Source organism: Archocentrus centrarchus, unplaced genomic scaffold, assembly GCF_007364275.1.
Source record: "Archocentrus centrarchus isolate MPI-CPG fArcCen1 unplaced genomic scaffold, fArcCen1 scaffold_45_ctg1, whole genome shotgun sequence".
Lineage (NCBI taxonomy): Eukaryota > Metazoa > Chordata > Actinopteri > Cichliformes > Cichlidae > Archocentrus > Archocentrus centrarchus.
Window position 1 is genome coordinate 1,811,664 of NW_022060271.1, and position 9,967 is coordinate 1,821,630.

Below are 9,967 nucleotides of genomic sequence, written 5' to 3' on the forward strand. Positions count from 1 at the left end.
GGTTACTCATGTCTGACATTTTGTATAAGAATCAGATAATCTCAGATTGACAAAATTCGTTGTGAATAACTCTTGACTGGGTATTTGCAGTGTGTTCAGTCTGCAGGCTGCCCGCTATATACAGGAGTTCTCGGAATGTGTCGGTCTTCTGATCCTTTGATCCTGTAACTGCCTTTGAACTTTGGAACAGACCCCGCCTACGAAAACATTCCATGCCCCGCCCATTGAGAATGGAGCCCCACCCACCCTACTCTTGACTTCCTGCCCCAGATAGCAAAGCATTTCCGGGCGGACTCGCCCTCAAGTCTGTCGGTCCGCCCAGGCTGTTCCTCAGTTCTAGCCCTCCGGATAGGACCCCACCCGCTCACGGACAGCGGCTCCGCTCCGGGCCCGCGGCCGAGCCCCTTCAGCAAACGCGCCTTTTTTTTAATTTTCAAAAGTTACGGGCTGCTCTCACACACAAAGCAGGGAGTGGACGGCAGCGCTTCTCTACGGTAAGAAGTGTAAACTGTTCTGTTCAGTGTGCTTCATTCATAGCGTTACCTGTTCAGTAAACTTGTCCTGGTAGGACATCATGAAAGTAACTGCTTTATATGTTGTTTTTATTCAGAAATGTCAGATTGTGCCGGTGGAGTTAGCTTATAGCACATTAGCTACCGTCATATTAGCTAACATAGATGGAAGCTCTGAGTTTAAAAGTTCAAAAAGCCCCTCGGGGATTTATTTAATTTATTTCTCTGCGCCGTCTACTTTTTAATTTTCCAAAAAACAAAAATTGGTGCCGTCCGCCGTCATAGACATGTATACATAAACGCCTGGTTGGCCCGCTGATGTGGCGTAACTGTGTGTCCGGCATATTGGAGGAGGCAAAGCTGCTGTGAACTAAGGCTGCGTTCACACTGCAGCCTGAAGTGACCCAATAACGATTTTTTTTTTTTTTTTTTGCCTGGTCGTTCACATTTCCAAATATATGCGACTTGTATGTGATCTGTGTGTGAACAGCAGACGAACCTGAAAGTGTCCCGCATGCGCAGTAGAGGACGCGATAACGTCACATGTAGCGAGCGTGCTCAATGTTTGCGGAAGTCACACGTTTTCCTTCCCGCGTCCGCGTAACGGGACGCAGAATAGTGACATTTGTCGAGTATCAATGACGTGCAGGTCGGATAAATGCGACCTGGCTGCACACAGTCGGGTCGCATTTGAAAAGATCGGATCTGTGTTGTTCAGAGTAGCATGAAAAGATCGGATGCAGGTCGCACGTGGGCGAAAAAGTCGGATTTGGGTCACTTCAGGCTGCAGTGTGAACGTAGCCTAATACAGGTGAATGGACTGATCTTCATAAAGCTCCTTTCTACAAAGTTATTTAAGTTAATGCATTCATGCACACATTCAAATATGCACTAATATACACTGAGAAACTGTTAGGCACAAAATAAAAATTTTGTTCTCAAAATATTAGAATGGCCAGATACGATCAAAAGCAATTCGCCAGTCTTACCTGTGAAAGGTAATCCCACGTGATCCCGTTTTGACTGTGAAATGGTTCGAAAAACTCCACACAGCTCCAGAGTGCAGCGTCTCTCTCGTGTTATGTTGGCCGCTTTTGCCTCCTCCAATATGGCGGCGATGTTGACATACGAGTCAACGGTCAATGCGGCGTCTAGGTATGTATGTCTATGTCCGCCGTCTCCCTTTCCAGCGCCATGTGGTAATATTTACATTCTTTCAATCTGAGCCATTTGATTGGTCCACGACTGCCATGTGACTATTCATATCGCCTGCTGCGGTCATGGCTTCTCATGAATATAAGAGAAAACAGCAGCCGTCACAAGTGGGGACCAGATGATTGGGCTTAAGAAATGGTTCAAGCCCACGTCCGAGGTTGAAAGTAAGTGATCAATGTAAACAATAGAATTCTAATGATCAGATATGAGAGAGAGGTCGCCGGCCTCGTGGAATGTGATCGTCTGCATGATTTGATGAATTTCATAGCCGACCGTGCTGTTCATTCAGGGGCAAGTTTGACGATAAAATAATATGCATTAGCATAGTTCTGGATATTTTTATCACTCTGATATTGGTATTTTACTATATCATTTATTAGTAATTATTCACACACACTGAATTAGTGGTCACATTAGATATTATTTGTCACCTATATTGTCATGCACACACTGGAACATTACCTGCTTTTCAGAACGCACCAAAGCCGCGGCCAAAATTCAGGTGAGCAGAGATTTTCTGCATAAATTTGATGCTTTCTGAGATTATTGTAAGTTCTGCCCAGGCCCGAGGAAAAGAGAAAACTGTCATCTTGCCTTCAAATAAAACAAACAAAGGGTCTCAATTGATTGATAAAGGGTAAAATGTTGCATTATTTACATTAATGATCACTGGTTGAGCAGGCTTTTGTGCTGCATTATGTCTTACATGTTTTAACCGGAGAGGTGCACCGTGGAGTTCAGACTGAGAGGCCGTGTGTGTGTGTGTGTGTGTGTGTGTGTGTGTGTGTGTGTGTGTGTGTGTGTGTGTGTGTGTGTGTGTGTGTGTGTGTGTGTGTGTGTAGAGCTGAGAGCTGTCTGCTCTGAGTATGTTTTGGTTTTGGGGGGTTTCAGTGTCCGTATTGTTGATGTTGTGTTGAGAAGCGCTTTTGAGAATGAAGTGAAAGATTCACCGCTGAGGATTATTCGCTCCAACCTTTTATCTTGAGCTCAGGCTGCTATCTGTCGCGGGAGACATTGCCGGGTACATGAAGTAGGCTCTTGGGGTTTCCATATTAATATTTTGAGACCTTTGCTGTAACAATGCACTGAAGATTTGGCTTGGAGGATTTATGAATAAAGGAAGCTAGCAAAGTCGCCCAGCTGTTACCGCACGATTCTTGGGAATCCGAAATAGCCTCCGGGTTCTGAAGGAAGTGGGCTGCACAGGGCGGGGTCGACAATTCCCAGTTCACTGGTCTGATTAAGCTCTGAGACTTTTGCTTCTACAAGGCATGAAGATGCTGGAGGATTATGACGTCAGACACCGGATAAGTGGTGCCACTTGGCCAAGCTGTATATATGTAATATCTTGTACATAGTGCTTGTGCAAATGTAATCACTTTCTGCTGTAAATTCTGCCTTAGGAATAGAATTCACTTATTGTTATTAATCACTGTAAATTTGCTTTAAGAATACAAGTCATTTATGCTGTGAGTGTGTGAATGGATGACAGAGTGCTGTGTGTGTGTGTGTGTGTGTGTGTGTGTGTGTGTGTGTGTGTGTGTGTGTGTGTGTGTGTGTGTGTGAGAGCAGGCAGGGAGTTTGGAAGAGAGAGAGAGAGAGAGAGAGAGCTGTCACTGGGCAGGTCTCTCTCTGCTCTAAAAGCAGAAACGTTGTGTATATGTGAACAAGGAATTTCTGAATTGGGGTTAATAGTAACCTTGTAACCAGTAATAGGTCAAAGACTGGACAATCGGGAGGAGCTCAAATAAAAATAGTCCTGTGAACAAAACAAAGCTCCTGCTGGAGCCAGTAGGTCATTCAAACAATGTTAAAATTGATGTTGGTCATAAGAAAAGCTGAAAAGAAGTAGATTAGAATTAGAAGTTTAAAATAGGTCAGTAAGAACAAATGACACAATCGGGAGAAATTGGGGAAAAATAAGGGTGGAAATACTTGGGGAAAACTAGAAGATAGTGGGAAAGTAAATAAAATCTTGAACAGCTGGAGTAGAATAACAGATATGATGTAATGGTAACAATAAAATAGCTGGGAAATAATCGGAGTGTAGATTAAATAAACCAAACTAGATGTGTTCATGAACTGGTGGTCAGTGTAGTGAGGAGTGGTCTGTGAAGATGGACCTGCTGCGGGCTGCAAGGCCTCAGCCTGCAGCAGCATACATCTGTTGGTGTGTATATTAAAAGCAGAGCTTGTCTGCTTTTCTATGTAATTGGTGAATGAAAAGTTTGCATAAAATTGTGAGAAACAAGTGTAAACTAGGAAAATTAATCATTGAGGTTTAAAGTTAATATTGCAGAGTGTAAAAAGTAGATAATCTGGAGGGTTAGAGGTGTTAAATTAGAGACCAAAAGGGGAAAATAGGAACAGTTTAAATACATTTGAGTAAAGGAATAACCCATTTAAATGTGATAAACCTCTGATAGAATAACTGGATTGGTTAAAACTAATAATAGAAGTAACATTAACTAGAAAAAGAGTCAAATAAAATTAAAAAGCCTAAGAGAATGGGTAAGAATGAATTATAAAATTGGAAGAATAAGGGGAAATAAACGTTAAAATATTTGGGAGAATAAGGAGTAAGACAGAATAAATAAAATATCTATAATAACAACAATAGTATGAATATCCATCCATCCGCTTCCGCACATCCTGTTAAGGGTCGCGGGGGGGCTGGAGCCTATCCCAGCTGTCATAGGGCGAGAGGCAGGGTACACCCTGAACAGGTCGCCAGCCTGTTGCAGGGCCAACACAGAGAGACAGACGACCTTTCACACTCACATTCACACCTATGGGCAATTTAGAGTAGCCAATTAACCTAACCGCAGTAAGTGCATGTCTTTGGAATGTGGGAGGAAACCGGAGTACCCGGAGGAAACCCACGCAAGCACGGGGAGAACATGCAACCTCCACACAGAGAGAGGGAGAGGCCTGGGCCAAGGTGGAATCGAACCCAGGCCTTCCAGATGGTATTCTAACTGTGAGACAGCAGTGCTAACCACTACGCCACCGTGCTGCCCAATAGTATGAATAATATTAACAAAATAGTAATGATGATAATAATATAGCTTGGACACAAACTGAGCATAAAATAAATAGATTGAACTGAAAGTATAAATGTAGTAGGTGTGAGTGAGGTAAAGGAGCAGTGAGTATACACTTAAAATAAATAACAAATGAATTAAATAGATTTGATGGTGCTGAGAGATTACTCTTTGAGTAGAACTTACAGTCAGAGAGACAGTTGTTGTCTCACAGTGGACACTGTGTTATTCTCAGAGAGCGAGTGTGGAGCAGGAACACATGGAGACCCTCTAAAACAGGGGGGGATCCACAGCCCCATGCACACAGTAATAATATCACCTCCAACCAGGAGTGTGGTGTATGCACAATGACTATGATGATTTCATCTCTGACTTTCACCTGGTATCTTTTAACATGGCGTGTTGCTGAGTGACATATAGATGAGAATGTTACTGATAGAAAGTGGTTTTGGGGTTATGATAGAGGGGAAATAGATTAAAGCTAAATGTATGGTAAACAGAAATGATGTAATGAAGTGGAGGTGAAACAGTCAAAAATCCATTGTGGCAGAAAATGTCTCCACTTTATTCTTTAGGTGCTTGAAGATCATTTTTGAGAAGCATGTCCTCTGAGCAAACTGAGGTGAGTGACCTCACACAAGAGGTGGACCTTTAAACAAAAACCATGAAGACAAAGAGCAGAATGAAATCTGTTCTCTTCTACTAACATTGTGTCCAGAGATGATTCACAGATGATGCTGCAGGTCTCCACAGCAACCTTCCTAAACAACAACAACAACAACAGCTGGAGAAGGAAGAGGATGGCCTTCCTGCAAAGGAGGCAGGAGAGGAGGGAGACGGCTGCAGAGGCTGGAAGATAATACACCGGATGGATAGCCGGCGAAGTGACATCCAGACACACATGAACACATCCCAGTGAGCTGAGCAGAGTATTCCAGACTAACCTGCCTGATGATGTGAAACTGGAGATGCAACACACTGTATAGTGGAGTTTTTCAGGCTGCAGTATCCTGATGGCAGAGCTCTTCTAAGATAGGAGGAATCCTGACAGAGGAGGAGAGTCCAACAAAAGGGCTGCATGCATTCCAACGGAGGAGAGACTGAGAGAGCTGACCAATCAGAGGAAGAAGAAGGCTAAACACCTCTGATAACTGCACACTGAGGCTCAGGCTGCAGTGCTGACTGCTAACACTGCTCAGAGTATTGCAGCTTCTTCTCACTCACCCAGCCTGCTCCTCCTGCTGTCAGCACTGCACAGGTAACGAGTGGATTCCCTGCACCAACTGTTCCTAACACTAACTCAGGGGTGGGGAACTCCAGGCCTCGAGAGCCGGTGTCCTGCAGGTTTTAGATGTGTCCCTGATCCAGCACGCCTGAATCACATATAGAAGTCATTAGCAGGACTCTGGAGAACTTGACTGCAGACTGAGGAGGTAATTCAGTCATTTGAGTCAGGCGTGCTGGATCAGGGACACATCTAAAACCTGCAGGACACCGGCTCTCGGGGCCTGGAGTTCCCTACCCCTGCTCTAACTGAAGCTGCTGTGCCTGTTGTACACATGCATGTTAATCAAGGTGAGAATCTGGACTTGCAGATGAGAGGCAGAGTGACCTGGCAGTGGTATTTGTGCTTAGTACTTAGTACATTCTATGATAACTGTGATTAACAGCCGTTAACATCTTCAACCAAATTTTAGTGTAAGACTTGAAGTATCTGAATATTCTCAGTACTGTCTCACAGCATGCAGCTGATTTGTCGTCCTCTAAAAGAACAAAATGAGAAGAATTCTTGTAATTCTGTTAACAAACCATTGAATATCTAGGAAGACAGTTTGGTGGACAGATGAAGCTAACTGCTCTCTGTTAATAACTGTGATTAAAACCTGACAACCGCAAACGGTTGGTGAATGTTGACGTGTTTGGGAATGACAGGATTCAGCAGACGGTGGATTTGTGACTGTTTAAAACTGCATCTCTGCTGCTTCAATAAGGCAGCAGGACAAACTAACTCTGATCCTTAGTTGCAGTGGTCGACGGGAGCTGAAGCAACATCTGATGCACTGAAGCAGGACACGCAATCTGACCTGGCATTGGGTAATCAGATTACTCGAAACCTTTCCATTTATATGTGGCTAATAGCAGGGGCTAGGTAAGAGCTGCCCTTACGCAGGATCCCCCAGTAGGTAAGCAGCTCCTGCTTTATTACAGTATAAAACTGGATAACATGAAAGCTGTTTTCTCACCTTGCTATCAAGGTTTGATGGCAGCAGACTTTTAATTATTAAAGATGTAATAATGTTAACCCTGTTTCCAAAATGAACTCATGATTGTGCCACAGACTGACAAATTCAGGAGCTGAGAAAATTAATGTGCATAATGAATTTATTACAGCTAATTTAACACTGCTTTTGGAGGGTTCTTGCTTTAGGGATGAGTGTGGCTGTAATGTGGGCTGCACAGTTGTTTAACTTAATTCTGCAGGTGTGAGTTTTTCTAGAAGCTCAGAAGGTTGATCTGCTGAGTTCATCGCTGATCTCAGATCAGAAAGCTTTAACAGCAGCTTGTACACTGGCTACAGGTAAGACTTAGGTGCCGTTTACACGAGACCGTTTTCATTTTGAAACGGTGTCGTTTTGATGCGTTTCGGCCTTCTGTTTACACGACAACAGAGTGAAAACGATGTGTTTCAGAAACGGGGTCCAGAGTGGAGCGTTTCAGAAATGCACCGGCTTGCGTTTTCGTGTAAACACTTGAAACCGGGGTGATTTGAAAACGCTCGACTCGCACATGCGCACTATGGTTGCGACGGCCAGTTTTTCGCGCACGCACAAACTGATAAACAGTACTCGCGGATTCACGAGTGCTTCTTATGCTTTTCCTGTGTTTTTACCGTTTTGTAATTCAGCGTTGTGTGCAGCAGCGATCCAACCTCATCATCGGTCCACACAAAACCTCTCACATTGGCCGTTTTGTAAGTAATGAACAATTTGCCGCACTACCTACTGTGTCACTCCACGCATGCGCGTCTTGCGTAAACAAACTTTGCAAAGAGAAAACCAACGCCAACTTGTGGCCTGGCATGGGAACTACATCGTTTTCATCGTTTCACATGTCCTCGTGTAAACGCGGATCGTTTCTGAAACGTGTAAACTATAGGCTGAAACGCATCAAAACGACACCGTTTCCAGTGAAAACGGCTTCGTGTAAACGGCACCTTAATTTGTACATTGATTCAGCCTAGGTTAATGAGGTTTGTCATGCTAATGCTAATATTTAGAGAGAGAGAGAGAGTTGAAGGCAATCCTCTAGTATATGGAGAGGCTGTGTTGCAGCTAATTGATGCTTTACAGCCTCCCAGTGCAGTGGCCATTATTTAAATCAGGAGATCTCAAAGGTGTGATCCAGGGAATAGCCCGGTTAATTTTCTCAGCTCCTGAATTTGTCAGTCTGTGGCACAATCACTGGACAAAAGTGATCTGAATACAGCATGAAGCTGGAGAACAGACAGTGGAGCCGAGGTAGGAAGTTATGGTCAAGCACTCATCAGCCTCAAGGGGGGATAATTGTTGGAGGACATTAGAAAGGGAGGCTGATGAGTTGCTATATTTTTAGCAATAATAATAGTATTAATACCGCTCCACATAGGTAACATAGTGCAGAAAGTGAGGTCTGTCTTGTCTAAATATGATAATATGCTTGGGTGCATCAAGTCAATTCAAAACTTATGTTATAGCATATTAAAACAATCTCAATTGAACTAAGTGCAGTATAGTTTATATAAAACATGCTTTGTTGATCAGTCACTAAACCAACAATAAATAAATATATACTAAGAATCAATCAGAAAAAATAAAAAGCTGTGTTAGCACAGTAAAACCCAGGGTACTAAACTCAATTAAATCTCTATGCAAGCAAATATAACATTTTTAAATGAGAATTTGGGCTGCTCTTATGTGAAATGACTCCAGAGATCAGACGTCACCGCTGTAAAGGCTCTGATGCCTCTGCTTTTCAGCCTGGATTCAAAAGGTCAGTTAAATAACAGCTGATCACATCCAACATATAAAGAATTCTAATAGTTTGAAACAAGAAGTAATAAAAGCATAAATTACTCTCTCAAAGTCATGTTGTGGGAAGAAGGCCTTCATTTTTCACTAATTGGAAAAGCTCTTCTTAACAACAAAGCTAATCTGTTAAGTTTAAAACACCATCAAAAATCACCAAGGTTCCACATAACGGTGATAATAGGAGGCTAAACGATCATTAGCGCTCTCGTACCACCCAGGGTGGGGTTGTCCACATAAAATCATTTCTGTTTTGTTTTTATTCAGTTTAAGAAAGTTTATCTCCAGCCATGATTACATGTCCCTAAGACAGTTTACTAGTGTCTGCACAGAAGCACGGCTGTCAGATTGTAAAGGTGAGTACACTTGTAGTTCATCTGCCAAACAATGAGAGGCAATGATGTGCTTCTCAACAGTGGAACCCAAAGGAAGCAAATATAAAGAAAAGAGTGTGACCCCAATAGAGAACCCTGGGGAACCCCATGATTGTTTGGGGATACAGATGACAGATACTGTCCTAAATGAACAGAAGAAACTCCTACCAGGCAAATATAATGGATGCTTATCTGCTGTAATAGTCCATGTGTAAAGCAAATAAAGTTTGCTTTGGGTCAAAGTGTTATTCTCACTTATGTTAAACTTGAAGCTCATGACATATTATTAGCTCCTAATTCTAATGGAATTCAGATAAAAGCTTATATGACAACCAAAATGATTAAATACAAGGGCAACTGCATGAAATATTGTACATGATAATGCAAAATAGACCGAGTATATTCTGCCTTATGAAACACACTACCGCGTGATGGCGAGGACTCCCCAAATAAGATAACTTTAGATGCCATCCTGTCTGTTACCCACTATAAAAGCATAAAAAATGAAGAGAAGTAAATATAAAAACAACTAAACAAGAAGAAAGGGAGAAAAAGGAGTGCTTTACTTCAAGTAGATTTAGCATTGCAGGTTATGGATATTATTAATCTTATGTCTTATGCTATAAGCAGTAAGGACAAAACCAGAATGGAGGATAAGATTCTGACAGTCCCATTCAGCCTCCCCCAGCTAAGAGGCTGCCGAGCCTGGCCTCGTATTGGAGAAAATCTTGCTGAGATCCGTGACCAGGGAAGGCTCT

General features: G+C 42.7%; 1 long non-coding RNA gene across 1 annotated transcript; it reads left to right on the forward strand.

Annotated features, from left to right (window-relative positions):
- Positions 1-273: 273 nt before the first annotated feature.
- LOC115777270 (uncharacterized) lies at positions 274-7,353 on the forward strand. Its single transcript, XR_004019610.1, has 4 exons — positions 274-494; positions 5,347-5,393; positions 5,490-6,029; positions 6,793-7,353. It is a non-coding gene; the product is annotated as an uncharacterized LOC115777270 (long non-coding RNA).
- Positions 7,354-9,967: the final 2,614 nt, after the last annotated feature.